The sequence below is a fragment of the Leuciscus leuciscus genome (assembly GCF_965113295.1).
Source record: "Leuciscus leuciscus genome assembly, chromosome: 8".
Classification (NCBI taxonomy): Eukaryota; Metazoa; Chordata; class Actinopteri; order Cypriniformes; family Leuciscidae; genus Leuciscus; species Leuciscus leuciscus.
In genome coordinates, this window is record NC_138732.1 from 22,093,827 (window position 1) to 22,112,696 (window position 18,870).

Below are 18,870 nucleotides of genomic sequence, written 5' to 3' on the forward strand. Positions count from 1 at the left end.
GAGGGACAGGACATGCTAAGTGTGCAGATTTGTTCTCCTGAGTGCATTTTAGCTAGCTGTGATATATTTGCGAGAAGGTCACTACTATATTCTTAAGCAATGCAAATCCAGGCTGAGAGACAGGATGTACAAATTAAAGGACCTGTGGTAAATGGGAAAACAAGATTTATTGGGACTAAATGGAATTCATTTATTTTTAATATCTTTGAATGGCTCAGTTCAGGACCCTGAACATTTTAAACAGAAATTGAGCCCCTCTTCTAGTTAACACTGCCTCTTGACAAGATTCAATCATAAAACCATATATTTGAATGATAGTTTCCAGTGGCAAGGGACTCTATTTATGAGTAAAGCAATTAGAGCAATTATGGCTTGGAGATCATTAGCACTGCGCTGGCAAATGTCCATTCATTCATTATTGCAAACAGTATAACAAAAGATATAAAAGGAAAATTAATCTGAGCACAATTCTTGCCAGTGCAAAGGAGACATTTTCAGACTGCTGCACCATAAATCGTTTTAGCATTGATATCGCGATGTCAAGTCTAGGGATCATAAATTATCTGTGATCCGTACAGACCACGCACTACGGTTTTAAATGCACGTGATTCTCGGATTAAATGTAAGGTTTAACCATCATATATTGAAAGTTTATCATTTGCACATGTTTTAACTCATGTTAGACCTACCTGAAAAACAAAGAACAGTTTATTTCATTGGTATTTATGAGAAATCTATTTCAGGATAACAATATAATTATTGTGTTATTTTATCTCATTTCTGTTATTAAAACGAAGAAAAAAGAAACAAATTGCAAACAACAGGATAAATACAATATAACAAAAATATGAATTAAACAAATTAAGTTGTTCAGGTACAATAGGTTTATTTAACATGTAGTTAGAATTAGTACAGAAATGTAATAAATGTAAAAAAATGTATATTGCATAGTCTTCACTGTATGAATTAAATATTTAAATGTATTTTTATTAAAGCTAAAAACTAAATAGTTATTCAGTCAAGAGAAGCAAGTAATTTTCTCCTTTGTTTGATTTACATTAATGACACAGAGCAGCAGGTAGGTATATTAGGCTGCTGTCACTTTAAGACCAAACGCACAGATCCATTACACTGATCTGTTTACTTTCACTTGAGACATAACCGACTGTGTTTACATGAATACTCCACACAATGGGAATCAAGCGCAATAAGATGTGAAAGAACCATCCCGCCCAGACCTATTTGTAATTTGTTTATTTTCCATGCAGATTCCCTCCCCAACAAAATCACCTCAGTCATTCTAGAATGATTAATTCTTTCCAAATAGAGCTATTCAAGTCATCTGGTGAAACACTTTTCATATCACAATATATATTGCAGAAAAACGAAATATTGCAATGTCCGTTGCAGCCCTAGACTGCCATTAATCAAAGATATCAGCTGTGGTAATTATTATTTTATTATAGTGTTTAATTTCTGCCCCCCAAAACATTGTTCCTCCATGGTTATGTGTGACTAATTGCAGAAAGATAAGACAGCTTTACGCATGAGCCCGCCTGCCCTTGTTTATGGTGAAAAGGATGACATCATTAGCTTTATTTAGATCAATTTCACACCATCCGTCTGATTAATAGGTATGCAATTAAACCCAGCACAGCTCTAAATCCAACAATAAATTACCAAAGGATATGTGGGGGATAGGGTTTCACATCATACTTTTTTTTTTCATGGTGACCATAGTTGCTTAAGTCCACAGGCGCCGAAAGATTAAAGTGATGAAGATTACAATTAAAGCTCAACATTTTTATAGGAACATCTTTCAATGCTCTTATTTTCCTTGAACATCTGGGGAGACGGAGAACAATTAAAAACACTTAATAATTAAGACTCCAATCACAAATAAGCCAGAGTGATAAAACTTACTCGGCACATGTTCAATAAAGTTCTCTCTAGCCTACCCCTTTCACTTTGCAAGTGATTTTCAAACTAAAAGGTCTTTTGGTTTTAATTTTTACAGATGCCCAATATTTTTTCTCTGCCTGCTAAAAATGACTGATCATTGAATTCAAATGACATCTTTTATAGCAAGGATGTTGGATAAGTTAACACAGCTGTTTTGAACACGTCAATATATTTATTTTCTAAGCTATTATATTTATTTGATTAGTTAAATCAGTTTCAGATAATCATCACTACTTTTGCTTTAACTTGGTTTGAACATTATTTAGCTACACTAATACAGCAACAGCTAAACTAATCAGTAAAAAATTTTAACTTGAGTAATTTAATTATTGTCTTTTCATAATGGTACATATAATAATATACACGGTACATATACAAAAAGATGGCACGTAGAGTAGTCTGTGAATTAAAGAAAAAGTAAAAATATACAATGGATAGGATCATAGTGCATCAAATGCGTTCCTCTTAAAATGTAAATCTCGTAATCTGCCGTCTAAGTCCAAAATATTCACAGTCACAGTAAAGTCACAGTGTTGTGACAACATTATTTAAATGGAATTACATCAAACCTCATAATAAACCATTCTTATGTTCCTTTATTTTAACTGTCTAGATAATTACATGACAATGGCTGCCAAGTGAATAATGCATTAAAAATTGTATTGCTCTCTAAAAAGCCAATTTAGCAGAGTTGAAACTACAAACTTTGACTCAGAATAAGGATTAATTTAGCAGCTTAACGCACACAGAACCACCAAGAACTCTGATAGATGCAGCATAAACTTTTAATTCACCCTGAGTTCTGTCTTTTCTTTAACCAAGTGTCTTTATAAAAATTGTGTACACAAAAATATGCAATATAATCATAATGTTTACACAGACAGTGTCTGTGCATGGCTTAGATGCATTATATGCAGTTATAATGCAGAAGCTTTCAATTCTTATATAATTAATTCAGATATGCCAGTTATATAGTATATGAAAAAAGCAGGTGAAGAAAATGGTTGACAATTTGTATAGACTAGGAGAGTATTACAGAAATTTGTATTCAGGTATTGTCAAAAAAGTTAGCTGTTGACACTGAAAGTCCTATTTCTATGCTGATAATCTTACAATTTAGAATACTTTTTAAAACCATATGGCTCCGTTTAATATCGCTGTGGCTGACATATGTCAGGGGACTTAATAGGGGGTTTAAGAACAACAAAAATACCAAAGATAGACACATCAATCACTGCATCCATTCCCTTTTAACCACGGTCTCAGGAGAGAGTTTTATCTGTACATGAGTCCCACTGTTCTGTTATACAATCACATATCAAAGACAGCATTTGTTCCACTCAGGTATCCAGTAATCTCTTCATTCTTCCTGCATATTGCCACATTTGATCAGCTCCTCATGGAGTGCTTTACCTCACAAATGAAGCTATCTGCCATGCAGCCAAAGTCGTCTCCCCTAAAAATGACCTACATCTACCCATCCTTCCACAAATCACACCCCATGCACTAGTTTCTCGTTGTTGTTTTTTTTGGACAACCCTTCATTTCGCTAAATTGGCAGGTCTGAATGGCTCAAGGAGCAGCGTGAGGTGGACAGGTCTACAGGAGGGGGTTGTCTTCCACACAAACATTATTGTCATCCTTTTCATTTTTCTTTCAGCACACCATTGTCAGAAAGCAAAATAGATATCTTTCTTCACCCACCTCCTGACGTGTGACCGCAGAAATAAAGCAAGAAATACTGATTTGACAGGCATGTGAGGACCTAATCTTAACGTATGGCATTGTTTCTCGTTTCTTTGAGTCATATAACTCCCGGCCCACCTGCTCCATGCGTTCGGACCACCTCTGTTGCTCATGGCAGTGAACGCTGACTGACAAAGCATGTTGTCAGAAGATAACTACATTACCCAAACTTTCATTTCCCTCACGCCAGGAGTTCCATCATACACAGATGTCTTTCCACCTTACACACTGCGCAGTGGTCATTTGGTATTCCATATCCATCCCACCTCCGACACTGCCAACAGAAATAAGCATAAAAAAAACAACAACAACAAAACCTGACATCTTTAGCAGGGAATCTAGATTGCCACACTCTGAAGATCTCATTCACCTTTAGCGTAGCTCTCATGAGGTAACTTCGGTCCACATGAGGCCATCTGTTCTCCATTATGGGCATATTTTTATACCGGACATAAACTTCCAGCATCAATGGGTCAATGCGAGATGAGACTGTCACCCTGTCACAACATAAAAGCAATTCAAAAGCGTCTGAAACAACAGGAGTCGTAAACTTGTAGCAAGTTTAAATAAGCCTATCGATTGTAAATTGAACAACAGCTCGAGAATGGTGCTTAATTCCATGCGTTTTCCTCAGTTGCGGCAATTATAAAGAAAGCGATCCAATTTGGTTTTGTGGTGGCAATAAATAGATTGTAAAGAATGTTATTTAGGCTGACTGGGTGCTGTGGTGTGGTTTAATGGCTTCAATAGCCGGGTCGCTTCTAGATTTAATACAGGGACTGACACAGAGAATCTCCTTCATTCTCCTCTTTTGGCCTGGCATGAATACACCCACTACATAATAGGGTCACAATGCCTGAAGCTTCATGTTGATGACCTGTCAGAATCAGTAAGAATGCATCATAGAGACGGACAAGGCTGGCATGTCAAGTTGTTCAGCTGAACAATTAGAGAGCCATTAAATTTACAGCAATACAGCACCTTTGATGAAACTCTACAAGAACTGAGAGAAAAATTTGTTTCGCTTCCAATAATGGCAAGGAAGTGTGATTGAATCAGATTGAACCTTTATGCTCATCTTTTCATTCAATAAATCTGTACAGCGAAGCTGAATAGCGAGCGAGAAGCACGTCATAATAAATCTCAGCTGTGGAACGTCTACTCTACGTGCCTTTCTTTCGGATACGTCTGCGTTCTGCGAATTAGGAGCATCAAGGATCATTCAGTCTGAGGCTGTGTCATATTACAGGCCTCTTTCATGGACTATTGCCATTCTGATATAATCTAGGCACTGGCCCAGTGAATTCAGGCCAGCTTGTGGGAAAACAAAGCCTAGTACACCAATGGAGTGCAGTTCCAGAGCCCCCATTTAACCAGGGCTCAGTTGGACGGGTGAATAGGTAATTTCCAAACTGCTGAGGAGCTGTTCTGAAGAGCCCATCTGTTCTGTACATGTTCAGCCACCATGAGCCCAAATGAGCTGGGTGACAATTAATATCAAGGAGGTGAACGTGTGTGTGAAGTATCCAATCAGGCTTTGTATTTGAGGATGGCACTGAGGAATCATTGGAAGTTTAGCAGGAAGTTCTAAAATGGGGTGAAGACACTCTCTACCGTCCTATTAATAGCTAAAATCTAGAGTGGTTTAACGGCCCTAAACATATTGAGAAAATGCACACAAATAAATACAGTACACCCACCATTAAAAGCAGTCCAGACACAGGCTGGTTTTAAACCAGACATCCCAAAAATTGACCATTTTTGTAAAGAGGCTAAACAGACACCATTTTATATTATTAAAAGCTCTTAAAAGGTAGATCTAATCCAGCTGGAACAAATGATGTGCCAGTGCGCAGCAAATGCACTTCAGATAGATAATTCCGATTCCCGGCACTGTGTCCAAAGGAGCCCCACTTATCTATCAGATGACCCATTCTCTTGATCTGTCAGCGTGTGTCCCGCAAGGCAGACACATACGCACTTGCAGATGGACACGAACGGGCCATGCACACACCCATCCGGAAATCATCTCTCTAACTCAACCACGTGTTACGTCAGAACTAACCCTGCTCATTACTTCAGAACAAGCGTCGTTAACAAAAGCGCGTGCGCACGCATTAATCAGAGAGCATCACCTCAGCTTGTTAAGCATATTAAATGTCCAGCAGCAAGGGCTCAATTAGTCCTCTCTGGGGTACAGCGGCAATCAGAGAGATTCCTCCGTAAACCCGCGTACAGATCTATGGTCCATTTAACCGGGATGGGCGCAGGCTGGGTGAAAGCGATGGATTGCGGAGGTCACTGACGGGAAGTTCTCTGCACTGTGCTCCTTCATGTTGATGAGCTGCCCTGCAGAAAGCACATCTGTCTCTCCAGCAGTAGTGCACTGACTCTGGGCCAAAAAGAAAAGCGACATCATCCTTCTGTCCAGCCAAGGAGCTAATTTGCCATGGCCTTTCTAATTCACGTTCACACTGTCAGCTGAAGAGTTTAGAGTAAGAGTGGGCGATACGGCTATAATGTATCACAAATTTTCAGGCAGGATCACCATCTTATCACGATTCTTTTTCATGTTGGTTTTTAGCAAGGCTGCACGATATTAAACTGACATTGTGATATTTTGTTTGATATTTTGTCCGATATAGATTGCGACAATAACATTTCATCAGGTGACAAATAGCTCTTTTTGGAAGGAATTAATCATTCTAGAATGATTGGGGTGATTTTGTAGGGGAATGTATCTCATAGAAAATAAACGTAAAATAAAACTGCATAGTCTTCACTGTAAAAATTTTATATAATTAATGTTTCTTAAAGCTACAAATGTGATTTTCTTTGTAATTTAATTAACATTGATGACAGATGGCAGCAGGTATATTAGTCCCTTTTCACTAAGACCTAATGCACAGATCTAATATAATGATATGCATCAATTTCCTTTCTTAGTTGTTTACACTCACTTAAGACAAACAAATGTGTTTTTGAGGATACTTTCCAAGACGGCATTTAGCACTTTGTGCGCACAGAAAACGAATCCGAGGTCTCTTTCGCGTCTTCTTGGTCTTGAATGCTTTAAACTCGCTTAAATGTTTAAACTGACAGGACCTAAACACGTGCAACTGATACATTTTTACTCTATGATGGTTAAACTTTGAAATTAATTTGTGAATCGCATGCATTCTGAACCGTGGAGCCTGGTCTGTCTCTGTAGGATCATGATAAACTTTTACTCTATGATGGTTAAACTTTGCAATTAATTTGTGAATCGCATGCATTCTGAACCGTGGAGCCTGGTCTGTCTCTGTACGGATCATGGATAAACTATGATCCCTACTTGACATCGCACATCCTGTGACTATCATGGATATGCACATCGCAATGTCAATGCTGAAACGATATTTCGTGCAGCACTAGTCAATAATCAAATGCAAAAATGAAATAGATCTTACTGTATAAATTGTGTACAAATTTGTTGACAAAATGCAAACAACTAAAAAAAGTTTTTTAAAGTTTAAAAACTCTAACGATAAAGAAAAGGCTTCAGGGGTTAATTTTTCTTCATATTTTCTGCAGACCCACTAGCGGGCCCCCTTGGCAGCCATCCACAAAACAACATCCATGCCAATTATATTTTAGGGTTAAGATTATAGGGTTAGGGTAAGGGTTAGGGTTATGTAAGTTTAACGTAAGTGGGCAAAAACATGCACTGCAAGATGCTTTGGATAAAACTGCCTGGCAAATGTGGAAACGTTGGGTTAGGAAACCAAGTTAGTTTGACAGGAAAGTTGTTCTAGGATTAAACAAAAGACAATAAAGTAACATGTCCAACCAACCCATGCAAAGACATCACGGAACCTTAAAATGCAACTACAGCAGCTAGTTGAGACTTGCTGTAAACATTTAGATGTTTAATTAAAACAAAGCACAGGCAAGAAACCGGTCCATCACTGATTCATCAAACATGACCCACCAATGGAGGTGGAAGGTTAATTCAATAAAATTTTCTTATCCTGTGTTATTCCAGAGCTTGCTTGGAGCCTGAGGTGTAACGGTGGCCTTGTCAAGCATATGCTGTCTGGAGGGAAGAGTCCGGGCTGAAATAAACTTGCAACAGAGCGATGGACATCAGCGGTGCAGCTGATTACTGAGCATGGAATTCTGGCAAAGGTAAACACACCCCAGGCGCAGTTTGGTTTAAATCCAAGCACTTGAACCCACAATCCAATTATTTAAGTGACAGTTCTGTCAAGGATGAATAATTCTGTTGTTGTTTTTTGTTTGTTTGTTTTTGGGGGGGGGGATTGCAAAACATTAGTAGGCTTAGCAAGACAAAAAAAAATTTAAAGATCATAAAAACAACATAAGTGTAGATTTGAAAATCATGCTTTCCCCCGTTATGGTTGAATCACGGAAGCTACACCAAATATTTTGGCAAGAGATTTATTATATTTCTCTCTTCCCTATCTAAGAGATATGTATATTTCTCTATTCCCTCACCCCATCATGACTCTATGTTTCTCCTTCCTCTCACCCCGTCATGCCTCTATGTTTCTCTGAGGTGGTACAGAAAGATTGAGCTTATATACACCACTCTGGGACTTACAACTTCCTTGTGAGGTAGAAAAACGTTTTTGCTTATGTTTAAAAATGGAACGTATACCTCATGCTTGCACATGGTACAATCCACTTTCCATATTAAGAAACTATTTCTCGGTGTATACATTAGTGGTACATTTGTATCAGTTGAAAAACATTCCTTTCCTTGTAAAGAACATGCCAACTGTACACATTTGATGTATCATCATCATTGGAACATCTCTGCTCAGTGAACGTTGCATTGCACATACTTGTATGCAAAATATAGCTCTCCCAGCTCCCTGCTCAGCACACATGTAGGCTACAACATACTCTGACTTCACAAAATACATTATGAAATGATTATGAAAATGAATAAAAATAATACAAAAAAATTAGAACCTTACTATTCATCAAGGGCCTCTCTATCCCACTTCTGTCAGTGATGTGTGATGAACTAATTTAAGAGCAGCATGGGCTCTTTGACAGAACATACTGCAAATGAAAGCTAATCAGATCAATGTTTAAACACAAATCCGCATAGAACTTAAGCAGAAATCCTCTGAAAAGATCAAAGGATTAATATAACCAAATATGGCCATTGCACAGCAAGAAACTTCTTACCTAGGATATATTCTGGGCAACGGTCAGTTCAAACACCAAGTCACCAAGGTAGAGGTTATTTGCAGTTGAAGCAAATAATCTATGCACCATCTCAATCAAGACAAGCCTGAGGCATGTTGAGGTCATAGGTCAATTTGCGTGTATCAATATCTGTAAACAATGAGCCAACAGTGGCCCTCCACTTCAACTGTAATTGTGTCGAATGCCCTGCAGAGCTTCATCATTACCTAACAGACGGCTCATAATTTACAGGCCATTTAGTTTTGCACTACCCGCCACTGTGTTTGCCGCAGAGAGAGAACAGCTATATGTCGGACAAGGATGCTGACGCTCCAAGATAGAAAAAGGCACAGTTTACAGATGTCATTAACACAAATAACCCTGCATGGTGCGAATGCCTGATTAGCCAGTCTGTATACACATTAAACATAGCACAAGACAGTTGAGAACGCCGAGGCCCTGTTTGCTGTCAGTGGTTCTGCTCTAGACCAATAACACATATTTACTCATCAATATCAGTGCAAAGGCCTTGTTTGAGTCAGTGCAGACAGCAAGTGGGGATTTGGGAGAGTTTGTGAAATGATCACAAGGTCAAATGTTACTTTTTATTGAAGAGGCATCGAAAGAACTGAATCAGAGTAGAAGATGCTGTATTTCAATATTCATATGTGCGAGCAAACAGCTTTCATATACAGAAATAGACACACAGACAAACTAAATGTTCTTTCCTTTTATACAGACCAAATAGGGCTGAAAAAAATTATATAGCAAAACCAGTACAGTTTCATTCAAGAACAAATGATTCATATCAGCTGGTCCTTTTAATGACTCACTCCAAAAGAATTACAAACTCGAGAGTTAACATTTGATGGATCCTTTAATGATTGAAGATGGTTACTGAATCAACATAAAGTTTTTATTAGTTTCAGTGATGGATTTAATAAATTACAATATTTTAATAAACTAACTTGACAGTGTTGGCTGAGAGACAATTTCATATGTAAGAAAAATTGACAACTGAAATAGGACCAAATGAATCTAACTGAAGGCTTGTAAATAGGATTCACTAGCGAAAGCTTGTGAATTTAGAAATCTGTATCAATCCTCAGCCCTTCTATAAATGCATTTTGCCAATTTCAGTACCTGACAGGGAATGTGTTGCTATGTGTCTGATTTTCATCTAAAATTAAAAAAAAATTATTAGGTTTACATAAGCAAAGGAGAAAGTTATATCATGTAATCAGTGTGCAGATTAACAGTCATCCTAGCGAATGTTTTTTTTTTTTAGAGGCTTTTTATTTGTTTCCCAGACATCAATTCTGTAAACTGATGCTGACGTACCAGAGGGCTTGTATCATACCGAAAACAAAATTTTGATTTCGATCCAACCCCATCAAGAGAATCATTTTAACAAGGAATCGAAAACATTTGCTTGGACTCAATCACCAGCATCCCAGACTTGCTCATTTGACTCATCTTGGGGAAGTTATTGCAAAACAAATCCTTTGTAATGGTGGGAGTTTGTTCAATAAAGCTGATATACGCCTAGCCTGTTAATTTATCTCCTCTCATTAACCCAGGCCGCTGCTGGCTGCACTTCCTGCACTAATCAGCTGCAACTCCCACAGGCGGTTTCCACACAATCCCCAACATCCAGCTCTACAGAGCCCAGCTCAGATGTGCCCTTACAATGCACCATCCACAGACTGCTTGTGTTCCTCACATTCCAATTAACCAGACGAAATATTCCACAATTAAAGCTGCACAGCTAACAAAACAATGAAGATTATATCATAAAACCTCAGTAAATTGCTCCATTGTTCTATTACAGAGAGGCAGAAGTCTATAATTGTCCGTGCAGGTACAATTCAACACATTGCCCAATATAAATGTAACTGTATGAACATAAGCGTGTTTATGTAGGTGTGAAGGTCAGCGTGCCACACTCTGGTCTCTCGTCTTGTAGATTATGAGGGTAATTAGGCAGGTAATGTGCTTGATTACAGGTCTGTTTCATCGTGACCCCTCTCACATGACCCCTCCATTTTATCCAAACAGATTAATACCTTCAGCTACATTAGTCTCACACAGCCATGGGTCCACATTTTAGCTCATGAACCTCCCATTTAAACAGCTACCAAGTACCAACCAAAGATCACTGTAGTTGTATGTGTTAAGGGCAGGTTTATCAAAAAGTATATGAGAATAGACCAGAAAGGGGAAAAAGTGGAATTTTCTGCAAAAACAGTTATTTTCTGCAATTAATGGACATCAGTGGGGGAAAAATTCCCATTTGATCAATTTCAGGAAATAATAAAAAATAAAAATACTAAAATAAATACAAAGAAAGAAAGAAAATAGCATAAACGTAAATGAAAAAAAAAAAATTTATTTAATAAAAAATGTTTATATATATATATATATATATTACAAATAAATAAATGAACGAATGAATGAAGTTCCACTCAGTAACTTGCTAAGTGCCCCAAACAAAACTGATTTTTTCTCATATATTTGAGGACACTAACCTGCAAAACGTCAAGACATCCGGTGATCAGTTCATTCTCAAAAGCACTGGTGTCTTGTAAACACATGAAACAATACAAATCTGCTTTTACTCCAAAAGTTGTGTAAAGTCAGCCAAACTGATTAGTTTGCCAGCTTGAGAAAGCATTTTCCAGCGTGAAAAAATTAATCATGTGTCAGATGGTCAATGAACAGATAGTGGGATTTGAGATGAGATTTTAACATAAAACTATAGTCACATGAGATCAAATGTAGCAGTTGTGTATAAAAGACTGTCTGAGAAAGTGTGTGAGAAACAAAAGTAGTAACGAATGAAAGAAAGAAAGAGTTGTGAAGAGGAAAGTCACGTCTCGATTGAGCTCAAAGTAAGGGCAAGTCCCTGATGCCACAGTGCCAGGCCATGAAGGATTACTTCTGCTGGCGGGCCATAGAAATTGAGTCTTTTGATCGTATGTTTTAAATTAAAATTCTAATTTGGACAATAAAAATTTAATCACCGTTTTCAGAATATCAAAGTGAATAGCAATAAGCATTTCCATGCAGGAAGCGCATTAATGTTAAGCGGATATAGCTGGTCTTCCATGACACCCTTTTTTCTGCTGCTTGAGTGAGTGGCTGTCGTTAATTCAGCTCTGACCTTCTCCTCAAAGTCAAATTCTTTTGTGCCACATGCACAAAGTGTCTCCATTCCCTTTGTGAATCAGCAAACAAGCTCTGTTTTAACCACGACTCCGAGGACGTAACATTTACTGCTCCAAAATAATGATACAAGAAAACAACTCACATAGTCCTGTTACAAATTTAGCATTGGAATGTTATAAAAGGGTTGACATTTCATAAGATCTATGAGAAACTTAAGTAACACTTGACTTTAAATGATAACTTTAACAGATTCGAGCTGCACGATTAATCGTTAAAATATTGTGATCATCTCGATATAAACACCTTTGACAAAATCACACCTGAACATTAAAATCTGCGTTTGCATTGCCACTAAGCCAGAGAGAGAAGTTACTATTTAGGTTTAGTTATGAAACAGCTTCAGTCTTTAAAACAACCACACAGTATCGTTATTTCTGTGTTACAAAAAATAAAATGATCACAGAAGTACTGGGATAAAAGTTTGTCTTTGGGCAGTGTCACGGTGGGCAAGTGATGATACCGGTGTTGCGGATTAACACCGGAAACACCGTCAACACCGACTACCGCAGCAAGCCTAATCTGAATGCAAGTTTGCAATAGATTATGGATGACAATTTTGTCCCCGTAATTAGGACACATTTTGAGCCTCTACCTGCTGAGATGTGGAGGCTGAACATCAAGTTCACCCACAAGAGCATCTCAATGTTCTTTACAACATTTTATTGTAAAACATTATTTTGCATTATTTATGTAACCTTTATTAGATTACATGACTACATTAACTACTGGTTTTTAACTAAATGATTTATAACTTAATGATAGCTACTAAAAGTTGACTTAAAAAATAGGCTACAGTACATTAGCAAATATCCCCTCTTTGTCTTCTGGGGAAGTTTCAGTGAACGGGAGGTCATTGTACAAAGCACAGCACATTTGACTTCCTCAGAGACCTTCAGGATTGGATGAGAGCTGCCTAATGATTTGGAATGATTTGGAATGACAACCAGAGTGTAAACAGCTGGCAGGGGTCCTGGGGTGATGACATCGAGAAACGGAGTGCCCTTGGACACAAGGAACAGCTGTAAGACAGTACGCACCCTCCACACAAAATTATACCATACACCCTCCTCCCCCCCTCCCCGGCTTAGGCCGCCACTATGAAAGCTTTAGACTTTTTCTCTAAAAGAGGAACAGAAGACGGCGCTCAAATTTTTCCTTTGCAAGAAGGGCGTTTTTGCTGTTTTGCCGACCGGATACGGTAAGAGTCTAATCTACCAGTTAGCTCCGCTGGAAGCTAAGCGATAAGTTGTTGTGATTGGTCGTAGTGTTATCCAACTGCGTGCAGTAAGATTTTCAAATGCATGCTTGGTGCCGCCCCTCGAGCTGGCCGATTTTCATTATTCGACGCCAGACCATTAATCTTGTAGATTTAGGTTTGGATTTCCAGGCTAACTTTTACCTGCATTTTGCCTCCTCTCTTACGATCATGACTAGGGATGGGACGATTACCGGTTTCACTATAAACCACGATAAAATGTACTGACGGTTAGTATTATCGTTTAAAATTGAATTATCATTAAAACCGTGTTTGATTATCGCGATTTTAATAACTCACTGTAAATCCTGTCCAGCCAGCATCAGTCTCTGACGCAGGCGCAGCGCGCAATGTTGTTGTTGTTTTATTGGAGAAGGAATGGCGGAAGGCAGATTAATGTTTTAAATCTTACGTGATCACAGAAATATTATCAAACTCAGTAAATAATAAATCAACTCTGATTTCATTTTCAATACAATCGAAAACGGAGACGCAAGACAGCAAGTTGTATTTGAATGAAACGAGAGCGCGTCCGTTGTGATGGATGTGCGCGGTGTTATAATGCGTTGTTATTGACGCCGGTCATTTTAAGGAAGGAAATGCCACAGAATATAATCTTGCTTAAAAAAGTGCATAGAGCTGCTCGTTTTATTTGTTGTTTGTTGATTTTCAAATATAAAACTTTGTCTTCAGTGTGAGCATCAGTTATTTTTGAACACTTTCATCTCGTTTTAACAAAACCGTGATAATATTGATAATCACGATAATTTTGGTCACTATTATCGTGATATGAAATTTTCATACCGTCCCATCCCTAATCATGACACGGTTGAGCTTCTGTTTATGTTCGCTGATCAATGTTTATATGTGAATAAAAGCCTAAATTTAATCTGTTCATCTCTTTGGAAAATTTTGACTAAACCACTTAATTCACATTGATTAGTTTTACAATCTCTTTGTGAACTTTTTGAAGCGTCAAAGTAGTACATTGAGTATAGAACTGGCTCAGATTTTATTCAAAATATCTTCATTTGTGTTCCGATGATAAACAAAAGACTTGCGGGTTTAAAACAACACTAGGGTGAGTAAATAACAGAATTTAAATTTGACAGAACTAACCCCTTTAATGAACTGCTCCAGACACATGCGGACATGTTCATGAGGACAGCTTCTGAGGATGAGACTGCTCCCTTCTTCATTCTGGAACTAAGACTGTCCTCTTCTCTCCGTAATGAGTTTGGTCCAGTTCCAGGGCCCAGCATGAGCTTTACTGTATAATGTGTCTTCAATGGTCCGCTGGTGACAAGCTCACTAATTCACTCCACATGATTGCAGAACTATTCCCATTAAATGCTCAGGAAGAACTGCAGATGAGACAGTTGGATGGAATGGCAGATGAAAAACAGAAGAATCCCCCAATGTCTGCATAGCTCAGCATGCCTTTTCTCTTCTTTATTCACTTCTCTCTTTTGTCATGAGTGCAATAATAAAATAACGGATTACTTTCTTCATTAAAAAAAAAAAGCACTTTACAGACATTTATCTTTGCACCTCAACAAAATGTAAGAGTTTTATAAAAAAAAATTTGCCTTGGTTATCCACAGTCATTGTTTCTGTGAACTTCATAAAGCCTCTAATCTTTTGATGTCTTCATGTTGTTTGGCTGGATTTTTCATGAGAAATTAATGTGTAATTTTTCATTGTCACATTTTATATGACTTTTGTAACATGGTTTTGACACATTATCTTTGTGTTTGTATCATGTCCATTTGTATTCTGTATTCAATTGTGCGGCGTAAAAAACAATCACACAAGCTTATGTAATTCACAGAGTACTGTAATATAAGCATATTGTGGCATATTGTTTTTGTCCTTGCTTGCATATTCATACAACATCCAAAGATAACAGATTTGATGAAATATCCTCAGAAATGATATTTAAAACCATGCCACATTTCGATGGTGCACTAATAAACAGAACTACAGTTCTGCCTTGGAGATTCTTTTCTAGTGTGAAAGTGGTAATATTATATATAATTTTTTATATATATATATATATATATATATATATATATATATATATATATATATATATATATATATATATATATATATATATATATATATATATATATACACATACATAAATGCTGTGTTTAAAAGTTTGGGGTCAGCACGAATACTTTTTTTATATATATAAATTTAAATTCTGCTATTACGGACGCTTTGATTAAAAAAAACTTTAAAATGTTACAAAAGATTTCTATTTCAAATAAATGCTGTTCTTTTGAACTTCATGTTCATCAAATAATCCTGAAAAAAAATTTTAAAATAGATATTTCTTGAGCAGCATATCAGCATATTAGAATGAAGTTCTGAAGAATCATGTGACACTGAAGACTGGAGTAATGATGCTGAAAATAAAATATATTAAAATAGAAAACAGTTATTTTAAATTGTAATAATATTTCACAGTATTACTATTTTTACTGCTGATCAAATAAAGCCTTGGTGAACATACTTCTTTCAAAAACATAATTATTAGCTACCGCAAACATTTGATACCACAACAACCATCTTACTCAAAACCATACTAAAATCCTCTACTTCTATGATGGGCTTAAAAGTCATAAAGGCAACACTAATGTAAGTTCTAATGATCTGAGGATTGTTTAACAAAGGAGGTAGACCGCTTTACTGATTCAATCAGGGATGTCAGACATCAAACATCTTGATATAACTAATTCAAATTTAGCTAATTAACTTGTCACAATGCCTGAATAATGCAGTTTTCCTTAGAAAATCCATTTAAACAACTTATTGTCTCCTCCTGACTAGGCCGCTTAATATTTCTGGCAGTTGCAATATGCAATATTTAGGAGAATAATTTATTTATTTTCTCAAACACAATTGGTTCATTAAAATGGGACATTGCCTCTTATCTTTTCCCCAAAGGTGTTCAATAATTTCCTATTCTACTGCTGGCCTATAAACAGGGTCCTTTTAAAAGAGACAATCAAGAGCTATTCAATTATCAAACTGGACTAGCTCCCTAATGCTGAGAGTTCACTAACCTTACATTTAATTGAGTGAAGAATAATTTCTCTTTCAAAAACTAATCTATTTATCAGCCTACAATAATTATAGCTGGCTTCAGTGGTTGAAAAAGGCTGAAAATGGCAGGAGATTTTGTAATATTTGAAAGATCTGTCTATCCATCAGTTTGTTTATCGGTCTAATCTAAAGGCCTGTTCACACTAAGGACGATAACTATAAAAGATAAGGATAAATGTATAGTTCTAAAAAACCTTCTCAATGTTCACGAATAGTAGAGAACCTATAGCCTATCGTTGGAATCACTTTCAGAACGATTTTATCCAGCTGATGAACAGCAAAAACATTGACAGCCAATCAGAATCCATCCTGCAGTCACGAGCTCGAGCACTTAAAGCGACAGACAAGCCAGCGCTTAGCATAAACAGAACGATATTGTCCGCTGCTGTGGACACTAATATAGTTATCATTCTTGGTGTGAATGGGCTTTAATTCAGCATTCATATCATCATGTACATAAGCAGCATCACCACAAAATGTAATCAGCCAGTTGGTACAGTCCCCAAAAAAGATAGCACTGTCTGAGATGGCTCTCTAAAGCCATCCTATATGGGCGCCGCACCGCAGATTGTAAGAGAAACCCCAATGTCAATACAGAGACCAATGCAGCAGTATAAATATTGATCTTCTCGCTATATCTCATTGCAGTAGTCATCGCAGGTCCATATATCTATTTGTGTGGGACTGTTTGCAAGGATAGGTAGACTGCATTCAATACACTAAAGTCCATTTAACATATACAAATACATCAGGGTACCTTTTAAGCAAGCCAAATGGGCACAGAGTGCTGCTGCAGTGTCATACTGCCACCTACTGCTGAAAACTGTGCATCATTACCACTCAAGATCAAAGCTTAGCTGCTTTGCCTCCCAAGTGATGATAGTGTTTAGATATTAAATGAAAAGGAGGATGTGCCAATGAGGTCAAACTATTCAATTAGATTTAATTGTTAAATGATTCTTTGGGGTGATCATAGTTCGGCTTCATTCAACAGGCTTTTTAAAAGATCATTATGGATATTATCATGTTTCTTTTCTTTATCACATAGCCTATAAACAGTTTATATAATATGTGCTTATTGACATCTTAAGGGATAATAAAGCTAATCTTAATGTATTTAAGATTTAAAACTGCTCATTAGGCACAACAACAGGCCTTAAGTAATGAGAATCCTGAAAATAGAACCATGATATCTGCCATTTCATCATTCACTCTGGGTGATATTCTGGTCATATTCATTCAGATATTTTACTTTAACACTTATAATAGGGAACAATAGGAAGAAGGTGGACTATTACTGATTTAAAACAGCACAATTATATGGCATTCTCAGTCAATCTCCTGCTGGGGAACGCTGTCTGTGTGCAAGTGGTGATTGGGCCTTTTCCCAGCGGGTCAGGTGGAAGCAGTGTTTTAGAGCGGAGATTGACTGAGGGAGCAGTGAGACGGTCGGTCCTGCTCTTTTCTCAGAGATAATGAATCAGACAGTGGGCTGCTAGGCTGTGTTTATGGTCGTTCGGAGGCGCAAATCGGGATGTGGGGAATTCATATACACATAACAGCCTGTGACACACAGAAATGCCAGGGAGCAGCCTGAATGCAGTGCGTCTGGTGACTCGCACCTAAACTCGGGGGAGAGGAGGATCAGGGATAGCAAATCGATTCAGCGCTCGCCATCCCCTGACCGCCAAAGTCATTTTGGCTGCAGTAAAGGGAAATTCTATTACCAGTGACAAGTTTGTTTCATTTGCTCTATTGCTTTCATAGCCCAGACATTGACAATGTTGATGGTTTTTTCAAATAAAATCATTTTATGTCAAGGCCATGGTGCTGTATTATCTCCAGACCTGTCTAAATTGCTGTCTTCTTCTTATAGAGGTTTTGACACTAAAAATGCCACGGCCTGATTGATATCTCCCAGGATCTCTCCCGGTGGAGTTATAACCTCCAGACTAATAAATATCTGACCCCACGTGACCAGAAGCAGAGAACAGACTAGAAGTCGATGTACACTTGCAGTCAAAAATCTAGACATAACCAACTCATTCGTTGTTACATCTCTGAATGATAGTAAAATATTACATTACTTAAAACTAGTACATTTTCTCAACTTCTGGTATAATAACAATTTCAGCCAAGCATGTCCAAACTTTTAACTGATAGTGCATGAAAAATGGGAGAAGACATAAAATTAAACCCATAAGTATAATAAAAAAAGGTTTCAATATGTAAACATATAATCTTGTTTTAAGAGTTAAGGGTTTGAAGCCAAATGGAAAGTGCAATTCACTTTTCATTGCATTTAGGGCTATATACATATACATATATATAACAATTGTCATTAGAAATGTATTATAACGTTACTA

The 18,870-nt window shown here is 37.3% G+C and overlaps 1 protein-coding gene and 1 long non-coding RNA gene across 3 annotated transcripts in view; both read left to right on the plus strand.

Moving 5' to 3' along the window:
• The window catches only part of LOC309504233 (putative RNA-directed DNA polymerase from transposon X-element), a 126,947-nt gene that overhangs the window by 77,809 nt on the left and 30,268 nt on the right, over positions 1-18,870 (plus strand). The window lies entirely within an intron of this gene.
• On the plus strand, positions 13,235-15,379 carry LOC309503961. The gene is made up of 2 exons (XR_014207954.1): positions 13,235-13,333; positions 14,531-15,379. It is a non-coding gene; the product is annotated as an uncharacterized lncRNA (long non-coding RNA).